Genomic DNA, 15,530 nt, shown 5'->3' with positions numbered 1-15,530 from the left:
AAAGTCTAATAATGGGACGGATGGTCTTTCTTCAAGATCCATAATGGGCAAATGGATCCCTTCAGTCAGAAGAAATACGAAAAATATATGTGAAAGGTTCATGTGAAGGTAGTTTAACTTTGAATTCCCCAGGTTGATTTCAGTTATTCAGCACTTCTATCTATGTGGGCTATTAAAATTTGTGTTCGACTGGTTTGTTCTTTGTAATATCCTTTACAAATGGTTGGTGTTTCAGGAATATACAAGATAAACAGCAGAGACACTCAGTAAGCCAAGCAGTACCTGAAGAGAAGGAAGCAGTTAACATTTCAGACAGACAATCCTTCACTAGAACATGAGGAATTCCTTCAAACTAATATCTGACAGCATCAAGCAAAAATTGAATGTTTTATCTTAGTGATCATATGTACTTTAGGAGATGTTTTCTTCAAGATCGGCAATGCTTTGGCACTGACCAAATTTCTAAATCATTAATGCATTCAAAGCTTTTTGTCATTCTTATTTTTTGGGAGTTGGGTAATCTTGGTTGGCCAGAATATATTGCCCTTCCGTAATTGCCCTAGTAGTTTACAAGGTTAATTCCTGGGATGGCTGGACTGTCATATGTTGAAAGAACGGAGTGACTGGGCTTGTATACACTGGAATTTAGAAGGATGATAGGGAATCTTGTTGAAACATATAAGATTATTAAGGGATTAGACACGCTAGAGGCAGGAAATATGTTCCCGATGTTGGGGGAGTCCAGAACCAGGGGCCACAGTTTAAGAATAAGGGGTAGGCCATTTAGAATGGAGATGAGGAAAAAGCTTTACACCCAGAGAGTTGTGAATCTGTGGAATTCTCTGCCTCAGAAGGCAGTGGAGGCCGATTATCTGGATGCTTTCAAGAGAGAGTTAGATAGAGCTCTTAAAAATAGCGGAGTCAAGGGACATGGCGAGAAGGCAGGAACATGGTACATGTGGATGATCAGCCATGATTACAGAGAATGATGGTGCTGGCTCGGGCCGAATGGCCTACTCCTGCACTATTGTCTATTGTCTATTGAGAAGATGCCTTGAACCAAGGCTGGTGGAGGTATGCCCACACTGCTATTGGGTAGGAATCTCCAGGATATGGATCTGGTGATATTGAAGGTCTGGCAATATATTGCTAAGTTAGGGAGGTCTGCTCTCCTTTCCTTTTTGGTGTTCAAGGTCATAGGTGTGGGATGTGTTATCAAAATAACATAGATGAGTGATTGTAGTGCATTTGATAAATTATATAGTCTGCAGTCCTTGTGAGGTTGATGTAGGGAATGAACGTTGATGGTGTACTAGTCAAGAATGTTGTTTTGTCCCAGATAGTTTTAAGTTTCTTGAGCATTTTTGGAGCTGCACTCAGTAAGGCAGGCAAAGTGAGTTTCCTCACATTCCTGATTTGAAGATGGTGGAAAGGCCTTGTGATGTTCGGATTCCTGCCACATTATATCATGCCTCTGACTTACTCTCGCCATAATGTTTACGTGGGCTAGTCCAGTAACATTTCTCATCATCATTCTGAAGAAAGTTCCCAACTAAAATCATCATGTATCCATTTCCGTTCACAGATGTTGCCTGACTCAATGTGTTCCTCCAGTAATTAGTTTTTTTTTTGGTTCTGGTCAATGATAACATCAAATATGTCTTGATGATGGTCATGCCATTAAAATGACAAAGGTTGGTGGTTAGTTAGTCTCTTGTTGGCAGTGGTCATGGCTTAGAACTTTTCTGGTTGAATGTGAGTTGCAATTTAACAAGTCATATCTGACTGTTATTTAGGGCATTGCTTCATACATCTCTTTCATTTTCTGAGGAATTGTGAAGATTGTGTAATTGTCATTGAGTAAGCACATTTCTGACATAAACACAACAGGTCATGCTACGTCTGCAGCAAGAGAAATATTAACATTTTAGGTCTGAAACCCTGAGGAAGAGAGGAACAATTTATAGATGCAAGCAGCTGAAGATGCAGGAATCTTGCATTAAACACAAAGTAACTTGACGTCTTTGCAGGACATGGATAAATGATGTTTATTATCGGGACGGACCCTTCTTCAGGCGGCTTTAAGTAGGGGAAAGAAAGATTGATGAAAGGTGTGAGCAGGACAAAGCCTCACAAGTTATAGGTGTAGAAATAAGAAGAGGGAACAAGTTAGTCTCGGCAGAAAAGGTGGGGAGGGCGATCGGTAGAACAAAGGGAATTTCTCTGATATACTGAAATAATGTGGCCACTAGAAGAAAGTTAGTTCTCCTTTGCATGTGCAATGTGGCTTGAATTGGCACCAATAATGTGATGTGTACAGTCTGTGTAAAGTTGAGGGTCTGGCTCTGCTGCTTGGTTAAAAGAAGTCATGGAATAGGTGCAGATAATTTTAAAGGGGAGGGTGGACAGTTAATGGCCACGGTCTATATCTGTATCAACAAAATAAATTACTGGTAGCTCAAAGGTTCAGCTTGTGGAGCTGCTGCCTCATTGCACCAGTGTCCCAAATTTAATCCTGACCTCCAGTGCTGTCTCTGTGGAGTTAACCCTACCTCTTGGTCGTCATAAGATTAATTTAACTATGTTCATTTTTACACCTGCATTGAGCTCAGGTTTGTAAACAATCCACTGCAGAATCCTACCCACCTTTTTGTAATGACTTCCAAACACGTGATGTCTTCACTACATGTTTTATTATAGATACTGGTATAAAACACACACTGTGCCCTAGCTGTCCGTGGTCTGTCACTGGAGCTAGAGAGCGAGAGAGACGTGGGGAGGCTACAGTTATACAGAAGATAATGGGGAGTGGTTAGTAGTGGTGAGGTCACTATGTTAAAGGAGCATGCACTGATCTACATCCTTCCCCTCGGAAAACAAAGTATTATAGCAGTAGGTACACAAAATTGCTGGGGAAACTCAGCGGGTGCAGCAGCATCTATGGAGCGAAGGAAAGGTGGGGAGGGATTATAGCAGTGACAGTGCGACCACGACTCATACGCTAGAAACACCCTCCGCGCGTACACCGGCAGGAAACAGTTAACACATTCACGCAAACTCCCCGTAACGTACAGGCGGCTTGACCAACCGCCCGGAGCGTGTGCGCAGCCCACCCTCCCCCCCCTCCGCAGGAAGAGCAGGGACGAGAGCCGGGGCAGCGACAGGGGAACGGGCAGGAGGACTTGCCGGAGATGGAGGACGAGGAGAGCGGGGAGGAGAAGCGGGAGAAGCGGGCACGGGAGCGGGCGAGGAAGGCGAAGGCGGACTGGGAGGAGCCGGGGGAGAACGAGGCACACAGAGCTGAGACGGCAGAGAGCTGGGCATGCGAGGAGTGGAGGGCAGAGAGGAAGGAACCGGAGGGGCAAAAGGGGCAGCAGGGGGTGGAGCGGGCTCGTTGACCAGGAGCAAATGCTTGCGGGAACGGCGGTAGATGGTACCCTCGTAGTCAATGAGGTAAGACCGAGGAGAGCCCGCAGAGCCGACGACCACGGCTAGCCGGTAGTGGCCGGAGGGGGACCGCATCCGGACCACCTGATTCGGGAAGAGAGGCAGAAGGGGACGACAGGACGTCGTGGGAGCGCTTCTGAATGGCCTGTTTCTGGGCAAATCTCTCCTGGACGGTGGCAGGGCTGAGGACCGCGGGCTGCAGAGATCGCTGGGAGACAGGGATCGGAGGGCGTGTGGTGCGGGACATGAGCCGCTGAGCAGGCGAGCCCAGGGCAGGGTCACGGGAAATATTGCGGAGGTTGAGGATGGCCAGGTAAAAGTCCGACCGCGAAAGTCTGCAATGCTCCAGCAACTCCTTTGCACTGCGGACGGCGCGCTCAGCAAGGCCGTTGCTCTGCGGGTACTCGGGGCTGCTGGTGATGTGGCGAAAGTTCCAGGATGCAGCGAAGGCGCTGAACTCCGCACTGGAGAACTGGCCGCCGTTGTCCGACTGCAAAATAACTGGTGAGCCAAAGGTCGCAAAGTGGCGGCGCAGCTTCCCGATGACAGCAGCAGATGTGAGGGTGGACAGCTGATCCACTTCGAACCAGCTGGAGTAGGATTCCACAAGGACCAGGAAATGTTTGCCACGCCACTCAAAAATGTCAATGGCGACCGACATCCACGGCAGGGCGGGGGCAGGCTGCTGCAGGAGCGGCAGGCGTTGCTGGTGGGGAGCGAGGCAGTTGCAGGTCGAGCAGGCAGAGACCCTGTCCCGGATTGGCCATGCCGGGCCAATAAAACTGACTTTGGGCCTGGGACAGAGTGGCTTCGGCCCCTGGATGCGCAGCAGGCACCACGACCTTGTGGCCCTTCACCACCACGCCGTCGTGCAGTACTAGTTCATCCCGGACGAGGAAGTATGGCGCAGCACCATCAGGCAGGGATGAGCGACGTTCGGGCCAGCCACGGCGGATGACGTCCGCAAGCTGCTGCAGGGCAGGATACTTGGCAGTGTGATGGATCAGGGACTGCATCTGCTGGGAAGGCACAATGTTAACGTTCAATATCATCAGGTCAGACGACTCGTACGGGTGTTGGGCAGTGGACGTCAGCGGTGCGTGGGACAACGTGTCGGCCACAAACATGTCCTTGCCCTTGCGGTACACAATTCGAAAGGTGAAGCGCTGGAGCTGCAACATCATACGCTGCAGGCGGGATGAGGCAACGTGTATCGGCTTATTCAGGATCGTGACCAGCGGCTGGTGGTCGGCCTCAATAGTGAAGGTGTTGCCCAGGATGTAGTCCTTGAACTTCAAGCAGGCAAACACCACGGCCAGGAGCTCCTTCTCGATCTGAGCGTAACGCTGCTCAGCAGGGGTCATGGTGCGGGAAGCGTAGGAGACAGGCAGCTGCAGCCTGTCGTAGAGCTGCAGGCAGGCGGCACCGAGGCCGAACTTCGAGGCATCGCAGGTGAGGAAGATGGGGCGCTTTAGGTCGAAAAATTTGAGAGTGGGGGCGCGGACCAACTGGGACTTCAGGGCTTTGAAAGCCCTTGGTCAGTTCACTCAAGGGCGCACTCAGCTCGCTGAGGTCGGGAATGAATTTCCCCAGGTAGTTCACCATGCGCAGAAAGCGCTGCAGGCACGTCGGTCGGAGCGCAAAGGAGTTGCTGGAGCATTCTGGTCTCCAATTGGAGGCGTGGGTTCATATCCCACTTCTGACACCATGTAATGACATCCAAACACGTGATGTCTTCACTACATGTTTTATTATAGATACTGGTATAAAACACACACTGTGCCCTAGCTGTCCGTGGTCTGTCACTGGAGCTAGAGAGCGAGAGAGACGTGGGGAGGCTACAGTTATACAGAAGATAATGGGGAGTGGTTAGTAGTGGTGAGGTCACTATGTTAAAGGAGCATGCACTGATCTACACTTTTCACAATGATGACGTACTTGCAATTCCATACATTATCTCAGTTCTTTCTTTGAGTTAGAAAGCTGAAGGGCCTGTCCCAATTGGCGATTCTTTCGGCGACTGCCGGCATCATTAACTGGCGTATCAGGTCATTGAAAAATTTGTGGCGTGATGCGGCGTTGACATTGCGTGATGACGTATTCACGCGCCGTGTTTTTTCAAGACATTCGCAATATTTTTTTGTCGCCGCTGGATTTTGAAATGTTGAAAATCTTTTGGCGACACTGATATAACGCCGGCAGTCACCGAAAAAATCGGCAAGTGGGGCAGGCCCTTTATAGTGAGAATTTCTGTCACCTATGAGGGATTAAATCATGAATGCATTTGGCAGTGTAATTTAGAGGAGTTAACTCATCCCTCTTCCCATGAAGTGATGACAATGGGTCTGTCTGGCCAAGCAGGTTTACGAGAGACTAGACCAGGTGGGACCTATTGGGTAGGGGGGTAGAGAGGGAGGGGGAGGGTGGTAGAGAGAGAGGGTAGAGAGGGAGGGGGAGAGGTGACAGAGGAATGACTAGAAAGGGAGAGGGAGGGTGGTAGAGAGGGAGGGGGTTGAGAGCGAGGGAAGGGGGAGGGGCAGGGGGGAGGGTGGTAGAGAGGGAGGGTGGTAGAGAGCGATGGGGAACAGGTAGTGAGGTAGGGGAGGGGGAGAGGGTAGAGAGGGAGGGGGTAGAGAGGGAGAGGGAGTAGAGATGGTGGGTAGAGGGAGAGGGATATGGGAAGAGAGGGCCGCCGCGGGGCTCCAGTCCAGGCCCCAACCATTTCCGACAGGCCCCGACTTAATCTCCGGGCTCGCCCCTGACCCCGGCTCGTCGTTGGCTTCTTTCTCAGCGCCGGTTACGGCCCCATCCCAAGCCCCGGGCTTGGCCCTTATTCCAGCTCCAGGCTCTGCTCCAGCCCAGGCCCAGTCGCCGGGCTTGGCCCGCGGCAGCAGCCTCCCCACCAGACACCAGGCCGCGGGCAGGCGTTGAACCGAGGACCCCGAGCAAGGCCGCCGACTGACGTGGACCTAAGGATCCCAAGCGAAGCCACGGGCGGCATCGGCGGGCGTCGACCTGAGGACCCGAGCGAGACCACGGGTAATAGAAACATAGAAACATAGAAAATAGGTGCAGGAGTAGGCCATTCGGCCCTTCGAGCCTGCACCGCCATTTGATATGATCATGGCTGATCATCCAACTCAGTATCCCATCCCTGCCTTCTCTCCATACCCCCTGATCCCTTTAGCCACAAGGGCCACATCTAACTCCCTCTTAAATATAGCCAATGAACTGGCCTCAACTACCTTCTGTGGCAGAGAATTCCACAGATTCACCACTCTCTGTGTAAAAAATGATTTCCTCATCTCGGTCCTAAAAGTCTTCCCTCTTATCCTTAAACTGTGACCCCTAGTTCTGGAAGGCATTGAACCGAGAACCCTGAGCTAGGCCGTGGGCGGGCGTCGACCCGAGGACCCGACTTGCGAGTGGATTGTGTTGTCAGTTTGTGTTTTTTTTATTTATGTGGTTGGAGCGCTTGAGTCGCTTCCCACCTGAAGTGTCCCATCCTGCCTTGCGAGTTGATTGTGACATCGGTCAGAATTTCTTTCTTCAAAATAAGTGCTTGGAAAACTTAAATATTTTGAAGCTGTTTTTAAAAAGTTAATAACTTGTGAAATATAGGTTGAAATGCAGCAGGAAGATATTTATCCGATCCGGGGTAAAAATGTGAGTAGCATGTGTGAAAATGGGAAGGCTGTGGCCTAGCATTTGGAAGAAGATAGAAATTAAGGAGATTAAAACAAAGCTGACACAACCCTGCCCACACAGATACGAGAACAAAGGGAAAAGTTTTAGTATAATATATATAGATCTATATAGAGACAGACAGACAGACAGAAAGACAGACAGACAGACAGACAGACAGACAGACAGACAGACAGACAAACAGACAGACAGACAGACAGACAGACAGACAGACAGACAGACAGACAGACAGACAGACAGACAGACAGACAAACAGATGGATAAATAAATAAACAAACTGGCCTTCTGTTTCCAACAAGCAAAACCAATTTCAACTGTTAGTCAGCTGGCTTGCAAACTGAGCAATCTGACATTTGAAATTAGGGACTTCAGGCTGTTGCTTACTGAGGAGACGCACAAAGTTCAGTCAAGGAAGAAAGGAAGGAGAATGCTTTTGAGGAGTTATTTGTTTGGAAACCCAAATATAAATATGAATTTCACCCCAGGGAACTGTTGCCTGGTTATAATAAATGTAGGAAAGTTTTGAATAAATAAATAGGGGAGAAAAATTAAATAAGTAAAGTGTGGATTTCCTCTTCCTTGATAATAGAACAGATTCTGTGGCTACATAAAAAATAAATGTTTAATTGACAAAGACAGCATAGGTCTTAGCAAGGAGAAATCAAAAAGAGATTGAGAATCACTTAATCTTCATTGCCACTGGCTCTTTGAATAAAACATTACCGTAATATTATCCCACTGACTATTTTTCTTCTACTATAACTGCCTACATAATTATATAACAGCATTTCCCTTCTTCTTCATTTATATTCTCCCTTAGAGCAATTTCAAGGGCCAGTCTTAAATGCACATTTAGAAAAACCCTACATTTTCTCTTGACTGAATCACAATCCTAGATCTCAGCAGAGAAAATAACATCAATTTGGCCTTGATTGCAGAGCATTCTCTGACAGGCAAACTCATTTTCCAAATAGAAATTGAAAAAGTTTAATCAAGCGAATTTGAAATGAACTTTAAAAAAACCCCTATGTTCAAGGATAGCCCATTTACAGATGTAATTTGATCTGAGGTGGAAGAAGGACAATTTTTGGGGGGTGAACTGTCGACTTCCCATGGATAATCCCTATATATTCCATCTTGGAAATACTGACAAGGTGATATGCTGGTTTCCAAGGATTGTGAAATATATGTCGTCATAAGATCTGAGCCAAATCAAATTCAATGCTTTGCTCATCTTAGTGCTGGGACAGAAATAGTAAATTACTTGAAGTGACTGCAAACTGATTTGTGTCTATCATCTGGAACTAAAAAGTGTTATTTGTTATTGGTGCTCATTGTTAACTGTTGGACTGAGACCCATACACATCTTGTCAACTGTTTGCAGATTTTTGTAATATTGGTAGAACATGTTTTAGTCTTGTCCCATTAATGTTAGTCTCCAGCCAAGCTTGACCAATTTATTTCCACTTAAAGTTTATTTTTTATCTAAAATATACTTTTTAATCACCATTGTTCATGCCTTGCTGGATGAATACACTCCATTTAGGAAATAGTACACTTTTGACTGTTGTTGGAATGCATCCATTTCGAACCAACCTGGCCAAGCTTAATGAAGATTATGTCCTACCTGTGTACTGTGGCTTAAAAAACAATCCTGAAACCAATATAAAAATAATATCCACCAATCACCACCCTAAACTACGTCTTTGCTGTAGCACAGAAGTTATTTTATCTATAAGCCATTATAACAATATCTGTCCCATTCTAGGCAAGAAGCCATATGTGAATAAAATCATTCAAATAATGTCATCCCTTTAAATAATGTCAGCCCTATGAATAAATTGTTGAAGAGAAGTTACCTTCAGTTTAGGCAGCTCCTTGGGATCATGAATCACTCGCTGGGACAGAAAGTTCAGGAAGGGGTAAGAGAGTAAGGTCGGGGCCGATGTGAGACAAATTCCACATTAAACCCATTAAAAAAAAATCTTACCACATTATTTTCAGCTTTGTTGGATTATTTCACTCACTTAGACAATAGGAGCAACTTGCCAATGAAACTTAAGGATTACCTCTCTTATCCTTAAGATGTGAGAGGTAATTAGAACATTCAGAGCTAACCCACACAGTCGCAGAGAATGTGCAAATTCCTTAAGGGCCTGTCCCACTTAGGCAATTTTTTCGGCGACTGCGGCGACTATCACAGTCGTGGCAGGACGCCAAAAAAACATCAACTGAACCCCCCCCCCCCCCCAAGACAATGTCTATAACAAGTTACGACAACCTACCACCTAGTCGATGTCAAGTTACAGCAAGCTACCGACAACCGGCGACCCATTAGGACATCCACCTAAGACCACACAGGCAACAACATACGACAACCAAAGTCAACCTACGTCCACCCGCGACAAACTACGACAAGCAACGACCCTGTCGGCGATAACTGAAGACAACTGAAGACAATTCAGTCGCCGGTACCTGTCAACGGTTGACGTAGGTTGACGTAGGTAGTCACCAATGGAATTCACCGAAGTCAGACAACCAACGTCACCTGGCGACAACCCGTGTCATCCTGGCAACAACCTACGACAGTACTCACGACAGGAGAAGATAAGCTACGTCAAGCCCACAGTCGCCGAAAAGTTTTGAGCATTTCAAAATCCAGCAGTAACCAGAAAAACGTTACCACTTTTTAGGCGACTTGAGGAGACTACTCATGACCATATAGGCATCAGCCTGCGACCATGTGGCGACAACCTAGTCACCTGTAGTTGCCGAAAAAAATTCCTAAGTGGGACAGGGGCTTTACAGACAATAGCCAAGGTCAGGACTGAACCCAGGCCTCTGGTGCTATATGACCACAGCTCTACCAGCTGGTTCACTGTGCAGCCCATTTACTTGAGAGTTCTTGCACTTTCAATAAATATTTATTGAAACCTTGGGGGAAATGCTTCCATCACAGAGAAGAGAATGGGAAATAAAGGTGGGGGATTTTTTTTCCAAAAATAGGAGAATTTTAACATTCCCTTTCCACCTTTTCTTCCCTCCCCTCCCTTCCTTCCCCATCTCTTACCTGTATCCCACCTGGATGTAAAACCCAATTCTCCCTTTCCCTTTCCTGCTGAACCCTTCCACATAATATCCCTTCCTCTGGCTTCACGATTCATGCCCCTTCTATCCTTATCTTCCATTTTTTTTAAATTTTCATCTCTGGCTGTCTAACCATCTGCCAATCAAAACTCCCAACCCTCACCTGAATCCACCTATCACTTGTGTAAGAAGGAACTGCAGATGCTGGTTTAAACCGAAGATAGACACAAAATGCTGGAGTAACTCAGTGGGACAGACAGCATCTCTGGAGAGAAGGAAAGGGTGATGTTTCAGGTCTAAAGAAGGGTCTCAACCCGAAATGTCACCCTTTCCTTCCCTCCAGAGATTCTGCCTGTCCCGCTGAGTTACTCCAGCTTTTTGTGTCTATCTTCCACCCATCACTTGCAAAGCTTTGTCCCACCCCCACCCCTCTTCAATGTTTCTCTCCCCCTACCCCCCCCCCCCCCCCCCCCACCACAATCTGTCTCAAAAAGCTACTCCAGCACTTTGTCATTTTCGGTGAAGCACCATCTGTAGTTCCTTGTGTCTTCATCCAGCGAATGTAGTAAAATAAAATTCAGCTTATTATTTCCTTCTTAATTTTTGCTCTTCAGAATATCACAATCCATACAAACAGTTTAGACATTGACATTTTGCATCACGTCTTGTACTTTAGTGTGGCCACGTCTGCTCATGCCACTAATGATGCATAGAATGGAGATGGATCAGAGATTACAATTCAAGTGTTGGAAGTTTGGCTCAGTTTAAGAATATTAAGTGGATGAAATATGCATCGCTCTTTCTTAAACTGGAGTTTCATATTTGTATAGTTAAATGTTCTTCCATATTTTATGCTGTGCCTTTAGCACACGAGATAAAAATAAGGAGGAAGCATTTTGAATCAGACTCATCAGATTGTGCTAAAGTGAGACCATCTATTTTTTTTAAAGTTTGAATTCACCGAGGAAGGCTTTGAAGAAAACAAGCCCATTCTATCTTCTGACTTTATCACATATAAACTGACAACTTTTTTTTCCACTGATTTTCTCCAAGAATGTTCAACCTAAAATGTCCCCAGTTAGATTCCTGAATTTAGCATTAATTACATTTGAGTTTACAAAGTCGTAAAATTGTTCTTGTTTTTCAGTATGTGTCCATTGCTAAGGTAAAATTATAAACATTTTGTATACCTTAAAACTCAAATGGAACTTTACATTGTTAGATTGGAGTCTAACCTTAACAGCAATTTGGAGAATGATGTGAAAATGTTATTTTCCAGGATCAGATGAAATACATGCCATCATTTAATTAATATTATGAAGGGGTTAAATGTACTTCATACATTGGTGTTTCCATATGGCGCTGTAAACAGGCTTAACATTGAAAAAATATTTAACCCACATGGTCCAACACATTCAATTTGTTATTGTATTCAAGAGAGAGTTAGATGTATTGTAGCTCTTAGGGTTAACAAAATCAAGGGATATGGGGAGAAAGCAGAAACGAGGTACTGATTTTGGATGATCAGCCATGATCATATTGAATGGCGGTGCTGGCTCCAAGGGCCGAATGGCTTACTCCTGGACCTATTTTCTATGTTTCTATGATAATATTTAAAGAAAAAAATTACAAGACCGTTCACTTTAATAGCACTAATATTATCCTGGTACTTTTTTCCCTTTACGATGGCTAAGAGGGCGCAAGTAACTAGAAAATGGAGCGTGTTTGTGATGCACATGTTCCACACTCATGGTCTGCATCATTAGTTTCAGCTGCCCAATAATGGGAGAGGAAGATAGATCGCACATGGGGAATCCTATCTCCTATCCTCTATGCCATGTTGTAAGAGCCCATTTGACATGTATCTGAACAAATCCAAACATCCATCAATCATGCATTGCAGGGATTCATGACCAGATGTCTGTCTCTATGTTCTGCCAACAGTACTATTTGTAACAGGTCCAATCATTATACTCCCGAGTACATATAGAAACATTTTAAAAAACTGTTCTTTGCATTTTAACATGATAGCCTTGCTTTTTGGGCATGGGTTAAAACAAATTCCTAATTCCCCATTTTGCCCATGATGTAACCCCGTAATTTCCTTCCCAGTTAGCATAAATGCCAAACTAATATAAATAATGTTCAAAAATAGATTACCCACATATTTTACCTTTTTAGTGTATTTCAGATAAGATACCAGAGCACATACGTTTAAGGAGAGGGAGGAAAGATTTAATAGGAACCTGAGGGGCACGTTTTCATACAATTTAGTCAGTTCATTTCTGAGGAGATATGTGTTAGCTTTGGAGAGGGCCCAGAGAATGTTTACGGGAATGATCCCAGGGATGATTGGGTTAATGTATGATGAGCGTTTGTTGCCTCTTGGCCTGGACTCACTAGAGTTTAGAAGGATGAAGGGAGCTCTCATTGAAACTTAACGAATTATCAAAGGCCTGAATAGAATGGATGTGTTGAGGATGTTTCCATTAGTGGGAGAGTCTAGGACCAGAGGGCATAACCATAGAATAAAATGTGGTGCCAATATAAAGGAGATGAGGAGTAATATATTTTGACCAAAAAGTGGTGAACCTGTGAAATTCATTGCCACAGGCGCTGCGGAGGCCAAGCATTTGGATATTTTTAAAGCGGGAATTGAATCGTTTTTGATTAGTGAGGGTGTCAAAGGTTAAGGGGAGAAGGCAGGAGAATGGGGTTAAGGGGGAAATACAGATCAGCAATGATTGAATGGTGGAGTAGACTCAATGGGCTGAATGGACTAATTCTACTCCTATGACATGAACTTATAGAAACATAGAAACATAGAAAATAGGTGCAGGAGTAGGCCATTCGGCCCTTCGAGCCTGCACCGCCATTCAATATGATCATGGCTGATCATCCAACTCAGTATCCTGTACCTGCCTTCTCTCCATACCCCCTGATCACTTTAGCCACAAAGGCCACACCTAACTCCCTCTTAAATATAGCTCAATGAACTGGCCTCAACTACCTTCTGTGGCAGAGAGTTCCAGAGATTCACCACTCTCTGTGTGAAAAATGTTTTTCTCATCTCGGTCCTAAAGGATTTCCCCCTTATCCTTGAACTGTGACCCCTTGCCCTGGACCCCCAACATCGGGAACAATCTTCCTGCATCTAGCCTGTCTAACCCCTTAAGAATTTTGTAAGTTTCTATAAGATCCCCCCTCAATCTTCTAAATTCTAGCGAGTACAAGCCGAGTCTATCCAGTCTTTCTTCATATGAAAGTCCTGACATCCCAGGAATCAGTCTGGTGAACCTTCTTTGCACTCCCTCTATGGCAAGAATGTCTTTCCTCAGATTTGGAGACCAAAACTGTACACAATACTCCAGGTGTGGTCTCACCAATACCCTGTACAACTGCAGTAGAACCTCCCTGCTCCTATACTCAAATCCTTTTGCTATGAATGCTAACATGCCATTCGCTTTCTTCACTGCCTGCTGCACCTGCATGCCTACTTTCAATGACTGGTGTACCATGACACCCAGGTCTCGTTGCATCTCCCCTTTTCCTAATCGGCCACCATTTAGATAATAGTCTACTTTCCTGTTTTTGCCACCAAAGTGGTAAACCTCACATTTATCCACATTATACTGCATCTGTCATGCATTTGTCCACTCACCCAGCCTATCCAAGTCACCTTGCAGCCTCCTAGCATCCTCTTCACAGCTAACACTACCCCCCAGCTTCGTGTCATCCGCAAACTTGGAGATGTTGCATTCAATTCCCTCGTCCAAATCATTAATATATATTGTAAATAGTGGGGTCCCAGCACTGAGCCTTGCGGTACCCCACTAGTCACTGCCTGCCATTCTGAAAATGACCTGTTTACTCCTACTCTTTGCTTCCTGTTTGCTAGCCAGTTCTCTATCCACATCAATACTGAACCCTCATACCGTGTGCTTTAAGTTTGTATACTAATCTCTTATGTGGGACCTTGTCGAAAGCCTTCTGAAAGTCCAGATATAACACATCCACTGGTTCTCCCTTATCCACTCTACTAGTTACATCCCCAAAAAATTCTATAAGATTCGTCAGACATGATTTACCTTTCGTAAATCCATGCTGACTTTGTCCAATGATTTCACTACTTTCCAAATGTGCTGCTATCCCATCTTTAATAACTGACTCTAGCAGTTTCCCCACTACCGATGTTAGACTAACTGGTCTGTAATTCCCCATTTTCTCTCAATCTCCCTTTTTAAAAAGTGGGGTTACATTAGCTACCCTTCAATCCTCAGGAACTACTCCAGAATCTAAAGAGTTTTGAAAAATTATCACTAATGCATCCACTATTTCTGGGGCTACTTCCTTAAGTACTCTGGGATGCAGCCTATCCGGCCCTGGGGATTTATCGGCTTTTAATCCATTCAATTTACCTAACACCACTTCCCGGATATGAAACATGATTTGAAGTCTGCCAACTTTCAGAATGACCAAACCATCTGATTCCAACTACATGGTGGACAAAATAATATGTCATGATTAGGCTTTAAAGTCCCAGAATTGATTCTTGCCCAAGTAAAGTTTGTAACTGAAAGTTTTTGGGCATCTGCTGAGCTGGGTATTTTTTCCCCAAGCCATCCATGGATTAGCCCATCAATAGTAAAATATGGTCACTGCAAAGAGTTTCATTGCTTTCTTTCAAATGAAGTAACAGGCAGTCTAGGAAATGATGACTGAATTAGTAAAAGCAGTTCAATCATGCATTTGGAGATCTCATTGTGCAAGCAAACCTTCCCCAATCTGTTGGAGGAATCATGTTCAGAAAATAAACTCCTTCCATGTTGGGGAATAAGAGAACACATGTTTTGAATGAAAACCGGCGAACACAAATGAAGTCTTAGTTCTAAAATATGGTTGTAGATTGGTTATTGCATGTGAACCAATCAGAGTAATGTACTACCATTAACTCCACCCTATTGAACATTTCACATTAACACTCACTTCCTATATTACAAAGTCGCACTAGTGGTAGAGTGGAACTAACATGCGCCATTATAACCATATAACCATATAACAATTACAGCACGGAAACAGGCCATCTCGGCCCTACAAGTCCGAGCCGAACAACTTTTTTCCCTTAGTCCCACCTGCCTGCACTCATACCATAACCCTCCATTCCCTTCTCATCCATATGCCTATCCCATTTATTTTTAAATGATACCAACGAACCTGCCTCCACCACTTCCACTGGAAGCTCATTCCACACTGCTACCACTCTCTGAGTAAAGAAGTTCCCCCTCATGTTA

General features: G+C 45.1%; 1 protein-coding gene across 1 annotated transcript in view; it reads left to right on the top strand.

Moving 5' to 3' along the window:
* The window catches only part of lrp1b (LDL receptor related protein 1B), a 1,292,371-nt gene that overhangs the window by 620,138 nt on the left and 656,703 nt on the right, over positions 1–15,530 (top strand). The window lies entirely within an intron of this gene.

Source organism: Amblyraja radiata, chromosome 7 (genome assembly GCF_010909765.2).
Source record: "Amblyraja radiata isolate CabotCenter1 chromosome 7, sAmbRad1.1.pri, whole genome shotgun sequence".
NCBI classification, from domain to species: Eukaryota; Metazoa; Chordata; class Chondrichthyes; order Rajiformes; family Rajidae; genus Amblyraja; species Amblyraja radiata.
This window is presented reverse-complemented; position numbering and strand designations above follow the sequence as displayed.